Source organism: Vicugna pacos, chromosome 16, assembly GCF_048564905.1.
Source record: "Vicugna pacos chromosome 16, VicPac4, whole genome shotgun sequence".
NCBI classification, from domain to species: Eukaryota; Metazoa; Chordata; class Mammalia; order Artiodactyla; family Camelidae; genus Vicugna; species Vicugna pacos.
In genome coordinates this window covers 25,340,584-25,358,579 of record NC_133002.1, presented here as the reverse complement: position 1 = coordinate 25,358,579, position 17,996 = coordinate 25,340,584, and positions in this window count along the sequence as shown.

Here is a 17,996-nt window from a genome sequence, read left to right as displayed (position 1 = left end):
GAGTGGTTTTTGCAACTGAAAAGAAAATTTGTGTTCCCTTCAAGCTAGGTGAAGGACGGCTTTCACATACACTTATCTCTCAGAACTGAGCATGTGGAGAGACGTTCGTTCATACAGCACAAAGGGAACGGTTTGCAGGAGAAACACTGACTCTGGTTTCTCAATCTGTTTCCTAGTGCCGGTTTGAAGTGCCTGTCATTTTCACTGTAAAGCCGAGTTGGAGCTTGTACCTTCCCATATATATGTATGGAGTGGAGTTGGCAACTGAAAAGAAACTTTGTGTTCCCTTCAAGCTAGGTGAAGGACGGCTTTCACACACACTTATCTCTCAGAACTGAGCATGTGGAGAGTCGTTCGTTCATCCAGTACTAAGGGAACTGGTTGCAGGAGGAACACTGACTCTGGTTTCTCAGTCTGTTTCCTAGTGCCGGTTTGAAGTGCCTGCCGTTTTCACAGGAAAACCGAGTTGGAGCTTGTACCTCCTCTTATATATGTATGGAGTGGATTTTGCAACTGTAAAGAAACTTTGTGTTCCCTTCAAGCTAGGTGAAGGACGGCTTTCACACACACTTATCTCTCAGAACTGAGCATGTGGAGAGACGTTCGTTCATCCAGCACTAAGGGAACGGTTTGCAGGAGAAACACTGACTCTGGTATCCCAGTCTGTTTCCTAGTGCCGGTTTGAAGTGCCTGCCGTTTTCACTGTAAAACCGAGTTGGAGCTTGAACCTCCTCATATATATGTATGGAGTGGGGTTTGCACCTGTAAAGAAACTTTGTGTTCCCTTCAAGCTAGGTGAAGGACGGCTTTCACACACACTTATCTCTCAGAACTGAGCATGTGGAGAGAAGTTCTTTCATCCAGCACTTACGGAATTGTTTGCAGGAGAAACACTGACTGTGGTTTCTCAGTCTGTTTCCTTGTGCCGGTTTGAAGTGCCTGCCGTTTACACTGTAAAGCCGAGTTGTAGCTTGTACCTCCCCATATATATGTATGGATTGGAGTTGGCAACTGAAAAGAAACTTTGTGTTCCCTTCAAGCTAGGTGAAGGACGGCTTTCACACACACTTATCTCTCAGAACTGAGCATGTGGAGAGACGTTCGTTCATCCAGCACTAAGGGAACTGTTTGAAGGAGAAACACTGACTCTGGTTTCTCAGTCTGTTTCCTAGTGCCGGTTTGAAGTGCCTGCCGTTTTCACTGTAAAACCGAGTTGGAGCTTGTACATCCTCATATATATGTATGGAGGGGAGTTTGCAACTGAAAAGAAACTTTGTGTTCCCTTCAAGCTAGGTGAAGGACGGCTTTCACACACACTTATCTCTCAGAACTGAGCATGTGGAGAGACGTTCGTTCATCCAGCACAAAAGGAACGTGTTGCAGGCGAATCACTGACTCTGGGTCTCAGTCTGTTTCCTAGTGCCGGATTGAAGTGCCTGCCGATTTCACTGTAAAACCGAGTTGGAGCTTGTACCTCCCCATATGTTTGTATGGAGTGGGGTTTGCAACTGAAAAGAAACTTTGTGTTCCCTTCAAGCTAGGTGTAGGACGGCTTTCACACACACTTATCTCTCAGAACTGAGCATGTGGAGAGACGTTCGTTCATCCAGCACAAAGGAACGGGTTGCAGGACAAACACTGACTCTGGTTTCTCAGTCTGTTTCCTAGTGCCGGTTTGATGTGCCTGCCGTTTTCACTGTAAAACCGAGTTGAAGCTTGTACATCCCCATATATATTTATGGAGTGGGGTTTGCAACTGAAAAGAAACTTTATGTTCCCTTCAAGCTAGTTGAAGGACGGCTTTCACACACACTTATCTCTCAGAACTGAGCATGTGGAGAGACGTTCGTTCATCCAGCACAAAGGGAACAGTTTGCAGGAGAAGCCCTTACTCTGGTTTCTCAGTCTGTTTCCTAGTGCCGGTTTTAAGTGCCTGCCGTTTTCACTGTAAAAACGAGTTGGAGCTTGTAACTCCCCATATATTTGTATGGAGTGGAGTTTGCAATTGGAAACAAACTTAGTGTTCCCTTTAAGCTAGGTGAAGGACGGCTTTCACACACACTTATCTCTCAGAACTGAGCATGTGGAGAGACGTTCGTTCGCCAGCACAAAGGGAACGGGTTGCAGGAGAAACCCTTACTCTGGTTTCTCAGTCTGTTTCCTAGGGCCGGTTAGATGTGCCTGCCGTTTTCACTGTAAAACCGAGTTGGAGTTTGTACCTCCCCATATATATGTATGGAGTGGAGTTTGCAACTGAAAAGAAACTTTGTATTACCTTCAAGCTAGGTGAAGAACGGCTTTCACACACACTTATCTCTCAGAACTGAGCTTGTGGAGAGACGTTCGTTCATCCAGCACAAAGGGAACGGGATGCAGGAGAAACCCTTACTCTGGATTCTCAGTCTGTTTCCTAGTGCCGGTTTGAAGTGCCTGCCGTTTTCACTGTAAAACCGAGTTGGAGATTGTACCTCCCCATATATATGTATGGATTGGAGTTTGAAACTTAAAAGGAACTTTGTGTTCCCTTCAAGCTAGGTGAAGGACGGCTTTCACACACACTTATCTCTCAGAACTGAGCATGTGGAGAGACGTTCGTTCATCCAGCACAAAGGGAACGGGTTGCAGGGGAAACCCTTACTCTGGTTTCTCAGTCTGTTTCCTAGTGCCGGTTTGAAGTGCCTGCCGTTTTCACGGTAAAACCAAGTTGGAGCTTGTACCTCCCCATATATATGTATGGATTGGAGTTTGCAACTGAAAAGAAACTTTGTGTTCCCTTCAAGCTAGGTGAAGGACGGCTTTCACACACACTTATCTCTCAGAACTGAGCATGTGGAGAGACGTTCGTTCATCCAGCACAAATGAAACGGGTTGCAGGAAAAACCCTTACTCTGGTTTCTCAGTCTGTTTCCTAGTGCCGGTTTTAAGTGCCTGTCTTTTTCACTGTAAAACCGAGTTGGAGCTTGTACCGCCCCATATATATGTATGAAGTGGAGGTTGCAACTGAAAAGAAACTTTGTGTTCCCTTCAAGCTAGGTGAAGGACGGCTTTCACACACACTTTTCTCTCAGAACTGAGAATGTGGAGAGACGTTCGTTCATCCAGCACAAAGCGAGCGGGTTGCAGGAGAAACCCTTACTCTGGTTTCTCAGTCTGTTTCCTTGTGCCGGTTTGAAGTGCCTGCCGTTTTCACTGTAAAACCTTGTTGGAGCTTGTACTTCCCCATATATATGTATGGAGTGGAGTTTGCAACTGAAAAGAAACTTTATGTTCCCTTCAAGCTAGGTGAAGTACGGCTTTCACACACACTTATCTCTCAGAACTGAGCATGTGGAGAGAAGTTCGTTCATCCAGCACAAAGGGAACGGGTTGCAGGAGAAACACTTACTCTGGTTTCTCAGTCTGTTTCCTAGTGCCGGTTTGAAGTGCCTGCCGTTTTAACTGTAAAACAGAGTTGGAGCTTGTACCGCCCCATATGTATGTATGGAGTGTTGTTTGCAACTGAAAAGAAACTTTGTGTTCCCTAAAAGCTAGGTGAAGGACGGCTTTCACACACACTTATCTCTCAGAACTGAGCATGTGGAGACACGTTCGTTCATCCAGCACAAAGGGAACGGGTTACAGGAGAATCCCTTACTCTGGATTCTCAGTCTGTTTCCTAGTGCCGGTTTGAAGTGCCTGCCGTTTTCACTGTAAAACCGAGTTGGAGCTTGTACCTCCCCATATATATGTATGGAGCAGTGTTTACAACTGAAAAGAAACTTTGTGTTCCCTTCAAGCTAGTTGAAGTACGGCTTTCACACACACTTATCTCTCAGAACTGAGCATGTGGAGAGACGTTCGTTCATCCAGCACAAAGGGAACGGTTTGCAGGAGAAGCCCTTACTCTGGTTTCTCAGTCTGTTTCCTAGTGCCGGTTTTAAGTGCCTGCCGTTTTCACTGTAAAAACGAGTTGGAGCTTGTAACTCCCCATATATTTGTATGGAGTGGAGTTTGCAACTGGAAACAAACTTTGTGTTCCCTTTAAGCTAGGTGAAGGACGGCTTTCACACACACTTATCTCTCAGAACTGAGCATGTGGAGAGACGTTCGATCGCCAGCACAAAGGGAACGGGTTGCAGGAGAAACCCTTACTCTGGTTTCTCAGTCTGTTTCCTAGTGCCGGTTTAAGTGCCTGCCGTTTTCACTGTAAAACCGAGTTGCAGCTTGTACCTCCCCATATATATGTATGGAGTGGAGTTTGCAACTGAAAAGAAACTTTGTGTTACCTTCAAGCTAGGTGAAGAACGGCTTTCACACACACTTATCTCTCAGAACTGAGCATGTGGAGAGACGTTCGTTCATCCAGCACAAAGGGAACGGGTTGCAGGAGAAACCCTTACTCTGGTTTCTCAGTCTGTTTCCTAGTGCCGGTTTGAAGTGCCTGCCGTTTTCACTGTAAAACCGAGTTGGAGCTTGTACCTCCCCATATATATGTATGGAGTGGTGTTTGCAACTGAAAAAAATTTTGTGTTTCTTTCAAGATAGGTGAAGGACGGCTTTCACACACACTTATCTCTCGGAACTGAGCATGTGGAGAGACGTTCGTTCATCCAGCCCAAAGGGAACGGGTTGCAGGAAAAACCATTACTCTGGTTTCTCAGTCTGTTTCCTAGTGCCGGTTAGAAGTGTCTGCCGTTTCACTGTAAAACCGAGTTGGGGCTTGTACCTCCCCTTATATATGTACGGAGTGGAGTTTGCAACTGAAAAGAAACTTTGTGTTCCCTTCATGCTAGGTGAAGGTCGGCTTTCACATGCACTTATCTCTCAGAACGGAGCAAGTGGAGAGACGTTCGTTCATCCAGCACAAAGGGAACGGGTTGCAGGAGAAACCTTTACTCTGGTTTCTCAGTCTGTTTCCTAGTGCCGGTTTGAAGTGCCTGCCGTTTTAACTGTAAAACAGAGTTGGAGCTTGTACCTCCCCGTATATATGTATGGAGTGGTGTTTGCAACTGAAAAGAAACTTTGTGTTCCCTCCAAGCTAGGTGAAGGACGGCTTTCACACACACTTATCTCTCAGAACTGAGCATGTGGAGAGATGTTCGTTCATCCAGCACCAAGGGAACGTGTTGCAGGAGAAACCCTTACTCTGGTATCTCAGTCTGTTTCCTAGTGACGGTTTGAAGTGCCTGCCGTTTTCATTGTAAAACCGAGTTGGAGCTTGTACCTCCCCATATATATGTATGGAGTGGAGTTGGCAACTGAAAAGAAACTTTGTGTTCCCTTCAAGCTAGGTGAAAGACGGCTTTCACACACACATATCTCTCAGAACTGAGCATGTGGAGACACGTTCGTTCATCCAGCACAAAGGGAACGGTTTACAGGAGAAACCCTTAATCTGGATTCTCAGTCTGTTTCCTAGTGCCGGTTTGAAGTGCCTGCCGTTTTCACTGTAAAACCGAGTTGGAGCTTGTACCTCCCCATATATATATATGGAGTGGAGTTTCCAACTGTAAAGAAACTTTGTGTTTCTTTCAAGATAGGTGAAGGACGGCTTTCACACACACTTATCTCTCAGAACTGAGCATGTGGAGAGACGTTCGTTCATCCAGCCCAAAGGGAACGGGTTGCAGGAAAAACCATTACTCTGTTTTCTCAGTCTGTTTCCTAGTGCCGGTTTGAAGTGCCTGCCGTTTTCACGGTAAAACCGAGTTGGAGCTTGTACCTCCCCATATATATGTATGGAGTGGAGTTTGCAACTGAAAAGAAACTTTGTGTTCCCTTCAAGCTATGTGAAGGACGGCTTTCACACACACTTATCTCTCAGAACTGAGCATGTGAAGAAACGTTCGTTCATCCAGCACAAAGGGAACGGGTTGCAGGGGAAACCCTTACTCTGGTTTCTCAGTCTGTTTCCTAGTGCCGGTTTGAAGTGCCTGCCGTTTTCACTATAAAACCGAGTTGGGGCTTGTACCTCCCCTTATATATGTATGGAGTGGAGTTTGCAACTGAAAAGAAACTTTGTGTTCCCTATAAGCTAGTTGAAGTTCGGCTTTCACATGCACTTATCTCTCAGAACTGAGCATGTGGAGAGACGTTCGTTCATCCAGCAAAAAGAACGGTTTGCTGGAAAAACACTGACTCTGGTTTCTCAGTCTGTTTCCTAGTGCCGGTTTGAAGTGCCTGCCGTTTGCACTGTAAAACCGTGTTGGAAGTTGTACTTCCCCATATATATGTATGGAGTGGAGTTTGCAACTGAAAAGAAACTTTGTGTTCCCTTCAAACTAGGTGAAGGACGGCTTTCACACACACTTTTCTCTCAGAACTGAGCATGTGGAGAGACGTTCGTTCATCCAGCACTAAGCGAGCGGGTTGCAGGAGAAACCCTTACTCTGGTTTCTCAGTCTGTTTCCTTGTGCCGGTTTGAAGTGCCTGCCGTTTTCACTGTAAAACCGTGCTGGAGCTTGTACCTCCCCATATATATGTATGGAGTGGAGTTTGCAACTGAAAAGAAACTTTATGTTCCCTTCAAGCTAGGTGAAGTACGGCTTTCACACACACTTATCTCTCAGAACTGAGCATGTGGAGAGAAGTTCGTTCATCCAGCACAAAGGGAACGGGTTGCAGGAGAAACCCTTACTCTGGTTTCTCAGTCTGTTTCCTAGTGCCGGTTGAAGTGCCTGCCGTTTTCACTGTAAAACCGAGTGAAGCTTGTACCTCCCCATATATATGTATGGAGTGGAGTTTGCAACTGAAAAAAACTTTGTGTTTCTTTCAAGATAGGTGAAGGACGGCTTTCACACACACCTATCTCTCGGAACTGAGCATGTGGAGAGACGTTCGTTCATCCAGCCCAAAGGGAACGTGTTGCAGTAAAAACCATTACTTTGGTTTCTCAGTCTGTTTCCTAGTGCCGGTATGAAGTGCCTGCCGTTTTCACTGTAAAACAGATTTGGGGCTTGTACCTCCCCTTATATATGTATGGAGTGGAGTTTGCAACTGAAAAGAAACTTTGTGTTCCCTTCAAGCTAGGTGAAGGTCGGCTTTCACATGCACTTATCTCTCAGAACTGAGCATGTGGAGAGACGTTCGTTCATCCAGCACAAAGGGAACGGGTTGCAGGAGAAACCTTTACTCTGGTTTCTCAGTCTGTTTCCTAGTGCCGGTTTGAAGTGCCTGCCGTTTTCACGGTAAAACCGAGTTGGAGCTTGTACCTCCCCATATATATGTATGGAGTGGAGTTTGCAACTGAAAAGAAACTTTGTGTTCCCTTCAAGCTAGGTGAAGGACGGCTTTCACACACACTTTTCTCTCAGAACTGAGCATGTGGAGAGACGTTCGTTCATCCAGCACAAAGGGAACCGGTTGCAGGAGAAACCCTTACTCTGGTTTCTCAGTCTGTTTCCTAGTGCCGGTTTGAAGTGCCTGCCGTTTTCACTGTAAAACCGATTTGGAGCTTGTACCGCCCCATATATATGTATGAAGTGGAGGTTGCAACTGAAAAGAAACTTTGTGTTCCCTTCAAGCTAGGTGAAGGACGGCTTTCTCACACACTTTTCTCTCAGAACTGAGAATGTGGAGAGACGTTCGTTCATCCAGCACAAAGCGAGCGGGTTGCAGGAGAAACCCTTACTCTGGTTTCTCAGTCTGTTTCCTTGTGCCGGTTTGAAGTGCCTGCCGTTTTCACTGTAAAACCGTGTAGGAGCTTGTACTTCCCCATATATATGTATGGAGTGGCGTTTGCAACTGAAAAGAAACTTTATGTTCCCTTCAAGCTAGGTGAAGTACGGCTTTCACACACACTTATCTCTCAGAACTGAGCATGTGGAGAGAAGTTAGTTCATCCAGCACAAAGGGAACGGGTTGCAGTAGAAACCCTTACTCTAGTTTCTCAGTCTGTTTCCAAGTTCCGGTTTGAAATGCCTGCCGTTTTAACTGTAAAACAGAGTTGGAGCTTGTACTTCCGCATATATATGTATGGAGTGTTGTTTGCAACTGAAAAGAAACTTTGTGTTCCCTTCAAGCTAGGTGAAGGACGGCTTTCACACACACTTATCTCTCAGAACTGAGCATGTGGAGAGAAGTTCGTTCATCCAGCACAAAGCGAACGAGTTCCAGGGAAACACTGACTCTGGTTTCTCAGTGTGTTTCCTAGTGCCGGTTTGAAGTGCCTGCCGATTTCACTGTAAAACCGAGTTGGAGCTTGTACCTCCCCATATATATGTATGGATTGGTGTTTGCAACTGAAAAGAAACTTTGTGTTCCCTCCAAGCTAGGTGAAGGACGGCTTTCACACACACTTATCTCTCAGAACTGAGCATGTGGAGAGACGTTCGTTCATCCAGCACAAAGGGAACGGGTTGCAGGAGAAACCCTTACTCTGGTATCTCAGTCTGTTTCCTAGTGACGGTTTAAAGTGCCTGCCGTTTTCAGTGTAAAACCGAGTTGGAGCTTGTACCTCCCCATATATATGTATGGAGTGGAGTTGGCAACTGAAAAGAAACTTTGTGTTCCCTTCAAGCTAGGTGAAAGACGGCTTTCACACACACATATCTCTCAGAACTGAGCATGTGGAGACACGTTCGTTCATCCAGCACAAAGGGAACGGTTTACAGGAGAAACCCTTACTCTGGATTCTCAGTCTTTTTCCTAGTGCCAGTTTGAAGTGCCTGCCGTTTTCACTGTAAAACCGAGTTGGAGCTTGTACCTCCCCATATATATGTATGGAGCAGGGTTTACAACTTAAAGGAAACTTTGTGTTCCCTTCAAGCTTGTTGAAGTACGGCTTTCACACACACTTATCTCTCAGAACTGAGCATGTGGAGAGACGTTCGTTCATCCAGCACAAATGGAACGGTTTGCAGGAGAAGCCCTTACTCTGGTTTCTCAGTCTGTTTCCTAGTGCCGGTTTTAAGTGCCTGCCGTTTTCACTGTAAAAACGAGTTGGAGCTTGTAACACCCCATATATTTGTATGGAGTGGAGTTTGCAACTGGAAACAAACTTTGTGTTCCCTTTAAGCTACGTGAAGGACGGCTTTCACACACACTTATCTCTCAGAACTGAGCATGTGGAGAGACGTTCGTTCGCCAGCACAAAGGGAACGGGTTGCAGGAGAAACCCTTACTCTGGTTTCTCAGTCTGTTTCCAAGTGCCAGTTTAAGTGCCTGCCGTTTTCACTGTAAAACCGAGTTGCAGCTTGTACCTCCCCATATATATGTATGGAGTGGAGTTTGCAACTGAAAAGAAACTTTGTGTTACCTTCAAGCTAGGTGAAGAACGGCTTTCACACACACTTATCTCTCAGAACTGAGCATGTGGAGAGACGTTCGTTCATCCAGCACAAAGGGAACGGGTTGCAGGAGAAACCCTTACTCTGGTTTCTCAGTCTGTTTCCTAGTGCCGGTTTGAAGTGCCTGCCGTTTTCACTGTAAAACCGAGTTGGAGCTTGTACCTCCCCATATATATATATGGAGTGGAGTTTCCAACTGTAAAGAAACTTTGTGTTTCTTTCAAGCTAGGTGAAGGACGGCTTTCACACACACTTATCTCTCAGAACTGAGCATGTGGAGAGAAGTTCGTTCATCCAGCCCAAAGGGAACGGGTTGCAGGATAAACCATTACTCTGTTTTCTCAGTCATTTTCCTAGTGCCGGTTTGAAGTGCCTGCCGTTTTCACGGTAAATCCGAGTTGGAGCTTGTACCTCCCCTTATATATGTATGGAGTGGAGTTTGCAACTGAAAAGAAACTTTGTGTTCCCTTCAAGCTAGGTGAAGGACGGCTTTCACACACACTTATTACTCAGAACTGAGCATGTGAAGAGACGTTCGTTCATCCAGCACAAAGGGAACGGGTTGCAGTAGAAACACTTACTCTGGTTTCTCAGTCTGTTTCCTAGTGCCGGTTTGAAGTGCCTGCCGTTTTCACTGTAAAACCGAGTTGGGGCTTGTACCTCCCCTTATATATGTATGGAGTGGAGTTTGCAACTGAAAAGAAACTTTGTGTTCCCTTCAAGCTAGTTGAAGTTCGGCTTTCACATGCACTTATCTCTCAGAACTGAGCATGTGGAGAGACGTTCGTTCATCCAGCACAAAGGGAACGGGTTGCAGGGGAAACCCTTACTCTGGTTTCTCAGTCTGTTTCCTAGTGCCGGTTTGAAGTGCCTGCCGTTTTCACTATAAAACCGAGTTGGGGCTTGTACCTCCCCTTATATATGTATGGAGTGGAGTTTGCAACTGAAAAGAAACTTTGTGTTCCCTATAAGCTAGTTGAAGTTCGGCTTTCACATGCACTTATCTCTCAGAACTGAGCATGTGGAGAGACGTTCGTTCATCCAGCATAAAGAACGGTTTGCTGGAAAAACACTGACTCTGGTTTCTCAGTCTGTTTCCTAGTGCCGGTTTGAAGTGCCTGCCGTTTTCACTGTAAAACCGTGTTGAAAGTTGTACTTCCCCATATATATGTATGGAGTGGAGTTTGCAACTGAAAAGAAACTTTGTGTTCCCTTCAAGCTAGGTGAAGGACGGCTTTCACACACACTTTTCTCTCAGAACTGAGCATGTGGAGAGACGTTCGTTCATCCAGCACTAAGTGAGCGGGTTGCAGGAGAAACCCTTACTCTGGTTTCTCAGTCTGTTTCCTTGTGCCGGTTTGAAGTGCCTTCCGTTTTCACTGTAAAACCGTGCTGGAGCTTGTACCTCCCCATATATATGTATGGAGTGGAGTTTGCAACTGAAAAGAAACTTTATGTTCCCTTCAAGCTAGGTGAAGTACGGCTTTCACACACACTTATCTCTCAGAACTGAGCATGTGGAGAGAAGTTCGTTCATCCAGCACAAAGGGAACGGGTTGCAGGAGAAACCCTTACTCTGGTTTCTCAGTCTGTTTCCTAGTGCCGGTTGAAGTGCCTGCCGTTTTCACTGTAAAACCGAGTTGGAGCTTGTACCTCCCCATATATATGTATGGAGTGGAGTTTGCAACTGAAAAAAACTTTGTGTTTCTTTCAAGATAGGTGAAGGACGGCTTTCACACACACCTATCTCTCGGAACTGAGCATGTGGAGAGACGTTCGTTCATCCAGCCCAAAGGGAACGGGTTGCAGTAAAAACCATTACTTTGGTTTCTCAGTCTGTTTCCTAGTGCCGGTATGAAGTGCCTGCCGTTTTCACTGTAAAACAGATTTGGGGCTTGTACCTCCCCTTATATATGTATGGAGTGGAGTTTGCAACTGAAAAGAAACTTTGTGTTCCCTTCAAGCTAGGTGAAGTTCTGCTTTCACATGCACTTATCTCTCAGAACTGAGCATGTGGAGAGACGTTCGTTCATCCAGCACAAAGGGAACGGGTTGCAGGAGAAACCTTTACTCTGGGTTCTCAGTCTGTTTCCTAGTGCCGGTTTGAAGTGCCTGCCGTTTTCACGGTAAAACCGAGTTGGAGCTTGTACCTCCCCATATATATGTATGGAGTGGAGTTTGCAACTGAAAAGAAACTTTGTGTTCCCTTCAAGCTAGGTGAAGGACGGCTTTCACACACACTTTTCTCTCAGAACTGAGCATGTGGAGAGACGTTCGTTAATCCAGCACAAAGGGAACCGGTTGCAGGAGAAACCCTTACTCTGGTTTCTCAGTCTGTTTCCTAGTGCCGGTTTGAAGTGCCTGCCGTTTTCACTGTAAAACCGATTTGGAGCTTGTACCGCCCCATATATATGTATGAAGTGGAGGTTGCAACTGAAAAGAAACTTTGTGTTCCCTTCAAGCTAGCTGAAGGACGGCTTTCACACACACTTTTCTCTCAGAACTGAGAATGTGGAGAGACGTTCGTTCATCCAGCACAAAGCGAGCGGTTTGCAGGAGAAACCCTTACTCTGGTTTCTCAGTCTGTTTCCTTGTGCCGGTTTGAAGTGCCTGCCGTTTTCACTGTAAATCCGTGTTGGAGCTTGTACTTCCCCATATATATGTATGGAGTGGCGTTTGCAACTGAAAAGAAACTTTATGTTCCCTTCAAGCTAGGTGAAGTACGGCTTTCACACACACTTATCTCTCAGAACTGAGCATGTGGAGAGAAGTTCGTTCATCCAGCACAAAGCGAACGAGTTGCAGGGAAACACTGACTCTGGTTTCTCAGTGTGTTTCCTAGTGCCGGTTTGAAGTGCCTGCCGATTTCACTGTAAAACCGAGTTGGAGCTTGTACCTCCCCATATATATGTATGGATTGGTGTTTGCAACTGAAAAGAAACTTTGTGTTCCCTCCAAGCTAGGTGAAGGACGGCTTTCACACACACTTATCTCTCAGAACTGAGCATGTGGAGAGACGTTCGTTCATCCAGCACAAAGGGAACGGGTTGCAGGAGAAACCCTTACTCTGGTATCTCAGTCTGTTTCCTAGTGACGGTTTAAAGTGCCTGCCGTTTTCAGTGTAAAACCGAGTTGGAGCTTGTACCTCCCCATATATATGTATGGAGTGGAGTTGGCAACTGAAAAGAAACTTTGTGTTCCCTTCAAGCTAGGTGAAAGACGGCTTTCACACACACATATCTCTCACAACTGAGCATGTGGAGACACGTTCGTTCATCCAGCACAAAGGGAACGGTTTACAGGAGAAACCCTTACTCTGGATTCTCAGTCTTTTTCCTAGTGCCAGTTTGAAGTGCCTGCCGTTTTCACTGTAAAACCGAGTTGGAGCTTGTACCTCCCCATATATATGTATGGAGCAGGGTTTACAACTTAAAGGAAACTTTGTGTTCCCTTCAAGCTTGTTGAAGTACGGCTTTCACACACACTTATCTCTCACAACTGAGCATGTGGAGAGACGTTCGTTCATCCAGCACAAATGGAACGGTTTGCAGGAGAAGCCCTTACTCTGGTTTCTCAGTCTGTTTCCTAGTGCCGGTTTTAAGTGCCTGCCGTTTTCACTGTAAAAACGAGTTGGAGCTTGTAACACCCCATATATTTGTATGGAGTGGAGTTTGCAACTGGAAACAAACTTTGTGTTCCCTTTAAGCTACGTGAAGGACGGCTTTCACACACAATTATCTCTCAGAACTGAGCATGTGGAGAGACATTCGTTCGCCAGCACAAAGGGAACGGGTTGCAGGAGAAACCCTTACTCTGGTTTCTCAGTCTGTTTCCAAGTGCCAGTTTAAGTGCCTGCCGTTTTCACTGTAAAACCGAGTTGCAGCTTGTACCTCCCCATATATATGTATGGAGTGGAGTTTGCAACTGAAAAGAAACTTTGTGTTACCTTCAAGCTAGGTGAAGAACGGCTTTCACACACACTTATCTCTCAGAACTGAGCATGTGGAGAGACGTTCGTTCATCCAGCACAAAGGGAACGGGTTGCAGGAGAAACCCTTACTCTGGTTTCTCAGTCTGTTTCCTAGTGCCGGTTTGAAGTGCCTGCCGTTTTCACTGTAAAACCGAGTTGGAGCTTGTACCTCCCCATATATATATATGGAGTGGAGTTTCCAACTGTAAAGAAACTTTGTGTTTCTTTCAAGCTAGGTGAAGGACGGCTTTCACACACACATATCTCTCAGAACTGAGCATGTGGAGAGAAGTTCGTTCATCCAGCCCAAAGGGAACGGGTTGCAGGATAAACCATTACTCTGTTTTCTCAGTCTTTTTCCTAGTGCCGGTTTGAAGTGCCTGCCGTTTTCACGGTAAATCCGAGTTGGAGCTTGTACCTCCCCTTATATATGTATGGAGTGGAGTTTGCAACTGAAAAGAAACTTTGTGTTCCCTTCAAGCTAGTTGAAGTTCGGCTTTCACATGCACTTATCTCTCAGAACTGAGCATGTGGAGAGACGTTCGTTCATCCAGCACAAAGGGAACGGGTTGCAGAGGAAACCCTTACTCTGGTTTCTCAGTCTGTTTCCTAGTGCCGGTTTGAAGTGCCTGCCGTTTTCACGGTAAAACCAAGTTGGTGCTTGTACCTCCCCATATATATGTATGGAGTGGAATTTGCAACTGAAAAGAAACTTTATGTTCCCTTCAAGCTAGGTGAAGTACGGCTTTCACACACACTTATCTCTCAGAACTGAGCATGTGGAGAGACGTTCGTTCATCCAGCACAAATGGAACGGTTTGCAGGAGAAGCCCTTACTCTGGTTTCTCAGTCTGTTTCCTAGTGCCGGTTTTAAGTGCCTGCCGTTTTCACTGTAAAAACGAGTTGGAGCTTGTAACACCCCATATATTTGTATGGAGTGGAGTTTGGAACTGGAAACAAACTTTGTGTTCCCTTTAAGCTACGTGAAGGACGGCTTTCACACACACTTATCTCTCAGAACTGAGCATGTGGAGAGACGTTCGTTCGCCAGCACAAAGGGAACGGGTTGCAGGAGAAACCCTTACTCTGGTTTCTCAGTCTGTTTCCAAGTGCCAGTTTAAGTGCCTGCCGTTTTCACTGTAAAACCGAGTTGCAGCTTGTACCTCCCCATATATATGTATGGAGTGGAGTTTGCAACTGAAAAGAAACTTTGTGTTACCTTCAAGCTAGGTGAAGAACGGCTTTCACACACACTTATCTCTCAGAACTGAGCATGTGGAGAGACGTTCGTTCATCCAGCACAAAGGGAACGGGTTGCAGGAGAAACCCTTACTCTGGTTTCTCAGTCTGTTTCCTAGTGCCGGTTTGAAGTGCCTGCCGTTTTCACTGTAAAACCGAGTTGGAGCTTGTACCTCCCCATATATATATATGGAGTGGAGTTTCCAACTGTAAAGAAACTTTGTGTTTCTTTCAAGCTAGGTGAAGGACGGCTTTCACACACACTTATCTCTCAGAACTGAGCATGTGGAGAGAAGTTCGTTCATCCAGCCCAAAGGGAACGGTTGCAGGATAAACCATTACTCTGTTTTCTCAGTCTTTTTCCTAGTGCCGGTTTGAAGTGCCTGCCTTTTTCACGGTAAATCCGAGTTGGAGCTTGTACCTCCCCTTATATATGTATGGAGTGGAGTTTGCAACTGAAAAGAAACTTTGTGTTCCCTTCAAGCTAGGTGAAGGACGGCTTTCACACACACTTATCTCTCAGAACTGAGCATGTGAAGAGACGTTCGTTCATCCAGCACAAAGGGAACGGGTTGCAGTAGAAACACTTACTCTGGTTTCTCAGTCTGTTTCCTAGTGCCGGTTTGAAGTGCCTGCCGTTTTCACTGTAAAACCGAGTTGGGGCTTGTACCTCCCCTTATATATGTATGGAGTGGAGTTTGCAACTGAAAAGAAACTTTGTGTTCCCTTCAAGCTAGTTGAAGTTCGGCTTTCACATGCACTTATCTCTCAGAACTGAGCATGTGGAGAGACGTTCGTTCATCCAGCACAAAGGGAACGGGTTGCAGGGGAAACCCTTACTCTGGTTTCTCAGTCTGTTTCCTAGTGCCGGTTTGAAGTGCCTGCCGTTTTCACGGTAAAACCAAGTTGGTGCTTGTACCTCCCCATATATATGTATGGAGTGGAATTTGCAACTGAAAAGAAACTTTATGTTCCCTTCAAGCTAGGTGAAGTACGGCTTTCACACACACTTATCTCTCAGAACTGAGCATGTGGAGAGACGTTCGTTCATCCAGCACAAAGGGAACGGGTTGCAGGAGAAACCCTTACTCTGGTATCTCAGTCTGTTTCCTAGTGACGGTTTGAAGTGCCTGCCGTTTTCAGTGTAAAACCGAGTTGGAGCTTGTACCTCCCCATATATATGTATGGAGTGGAGTTGGCAACTGAAAAGAAACTTTGTGTTCCCTTCAAGCTAGGTGAAAGACGGCTTTCACACACACATATCTCTCAGAACTGAGCATGTGGAGACACGTTCGTTCATCCAGCACAAAGGGAACGGTTTACAGGAGAAACCCTTACTCTGGATTCTCAGTCTGTTTCCTAGTGCCAGTTTGAAGTGCCTGCCGTTTTCACTGTAAAACCGAGTTGGAGCTTGTACCTCCCCATATATATGTATGGAGCAGGGTTTACAACTTAAAGGAAACTTTGTGTTCCCTTCAAGCTAGTTGAAGTATGGCTTTCACACACACTTATCTCTCAGAACTGAGCATGTGGAGAGACGTTCGTTCATCCAGCACAAATGGAACGGTTTGCAGGAGAAGCCCTTACTCTGGTTTCTCAGTCTGTTTCCTAGTGCCGGTTTTAAGTGCCTGCCGTTTTCACTGTAAAATCGAGTTGGAGCTTGTAACACCCCATATATTTGTATGGAGTGGAGTTTGCAACTGGAAACAAACTTTGTGTTCCCTTTAAGCTACGTGAAGGATGGCTTTCACACACACTTATCTCTCAAAACTGAGCATGTGGAGAGACGTTCGTTCGCCAGCACAAAGGGAACGGGTTGCAGGAGAAACCCTTACTCTGGTTTCTCAGTCTGTTTCCAAGTGCCAGTTTAAGTGCCTGCCGTTTTCACTGTAAAACCGAGTTGCAGCTTGTACCTCCCCATATATATGTATGGAGTGGAGTTTGCAACTGAAAAGGAACTTTGTGTTACCTTCAAGCTAGGTGAAGAACGGCTTTCACACACACTTATCTCTCAGAACTGAGCATGTGGAGAGACGTTCGTTCATCCAGCACAAAGGGAACGGGTTGCAGGAGAAACCCTTACTCTGGTTTCTCAGTCTGTTTCCTAGTGCCGGTTTGAAGTGCCTGCCGTTTTCACTGTAAAACCGAGTTGGAGCTTGTACTTCCCCATATATATATATGGAGTGGAGTTTCCAACTGTAAAGAAACTTTGTGTTTCTTTCAAGCTAGGTGAAGGACGGCTTTCACACACACTTATCTCTCAGAACTGAGCATGTGGAGAGAAGTTCGTTCATCCAGCCCAAAGGGAACGGGTTGCAGGATAAACCATTACTCTGTTTTCTCAGTCTTTTTCCTAGTGCCGGTTTGAAGTGCCTGCCGTTTTCACGGTAAATCCGAGTTGGAGCTTGTACCTCCCCTTATATATGTATGGAGTGGAGTTTGCAACTGAAAAGAAACTTTGTGTTCCCTTCAAGCTAGGTGAAGGACGGCTTTCACACACACTTATCTCTCAGAACTGAGCATGTGAAGAGACGTTCGTTCATCCAGCACAAAGGGAACGGGTTGCAGTAGAAACACTTACTCTGGTTTCTCAGTCTGTTTCCTAGTGCCGGTTTGAAGTGCCTGCCGTTTTCACTGTAAAACCGAGTTGGGGCTTGTACCTCCCCTTATATATGTATGGAGTGGAGTTTGCAACTGAAAAGAAACTTTGTGTTCCCTTCAAGCTAGTTGAAGTTCGGCTTTCACATGCACTTATCTCTCAGAACTGAGCATGTGGAGAGACGTTCGTTCATCCAGCACAAAGGGAACGGGTTGCAGGGGAAACCCTTACTCTGGTTTCTCAGTCTGTTTCCTAGTGCCGGTTTGAAGTGCCTGCCGTTTTCACGGTAAAACCAAGTTGGTGCTTGTACCTCCCCATATATATGTATGGAGTGGAATTTGCAACTGAAAAGAAACTTTATGTTCCCTTCAAGCTAGGTGAAGTACGGCTTTCACACACACTTATCTCTCAGAACTGAGCATGTGGAGAGACGTTCGTTCATCCAGCACAAATGGAACGGTTTGCAGGAGAAGCCCTTACTCTGGTTTCTCAGTCTGTTTCCTAGTGCCGGTTTGAAGTGCCTGCCGTTTTCACTGTAAAACCGAGTTGGAGCTTGTACTTCCCCATATATATATATGGAGTGGAGTTTCCAACTGTAAAGAAACTTTGTGTTTCTTTCAAGCTAGGTGAAGGACGGCTTTCACACACACTTATCTCTCAGAACTGAGCATGTGGAGAGAAGTTCGTTCATCCAGCCCAAAGGGAACGGGTTGCAGGATAAACCATTACTCTGTTTTCTCAGTCTTTTTCCTAGTGCCGGTTTGAAGTGCCTGCCGTTTTCACGGTAAATCCGAGTTGGAGCTTGTACCTCCCCTTATATATGTATGGAGTGGAGTTTGCAACTGAAAAGAAACTTTGTGTTCCCTTCAAGCTAGGTGAAGGACGGCTTTCACACACACTTATCTCTCAGAACTGAGCATGT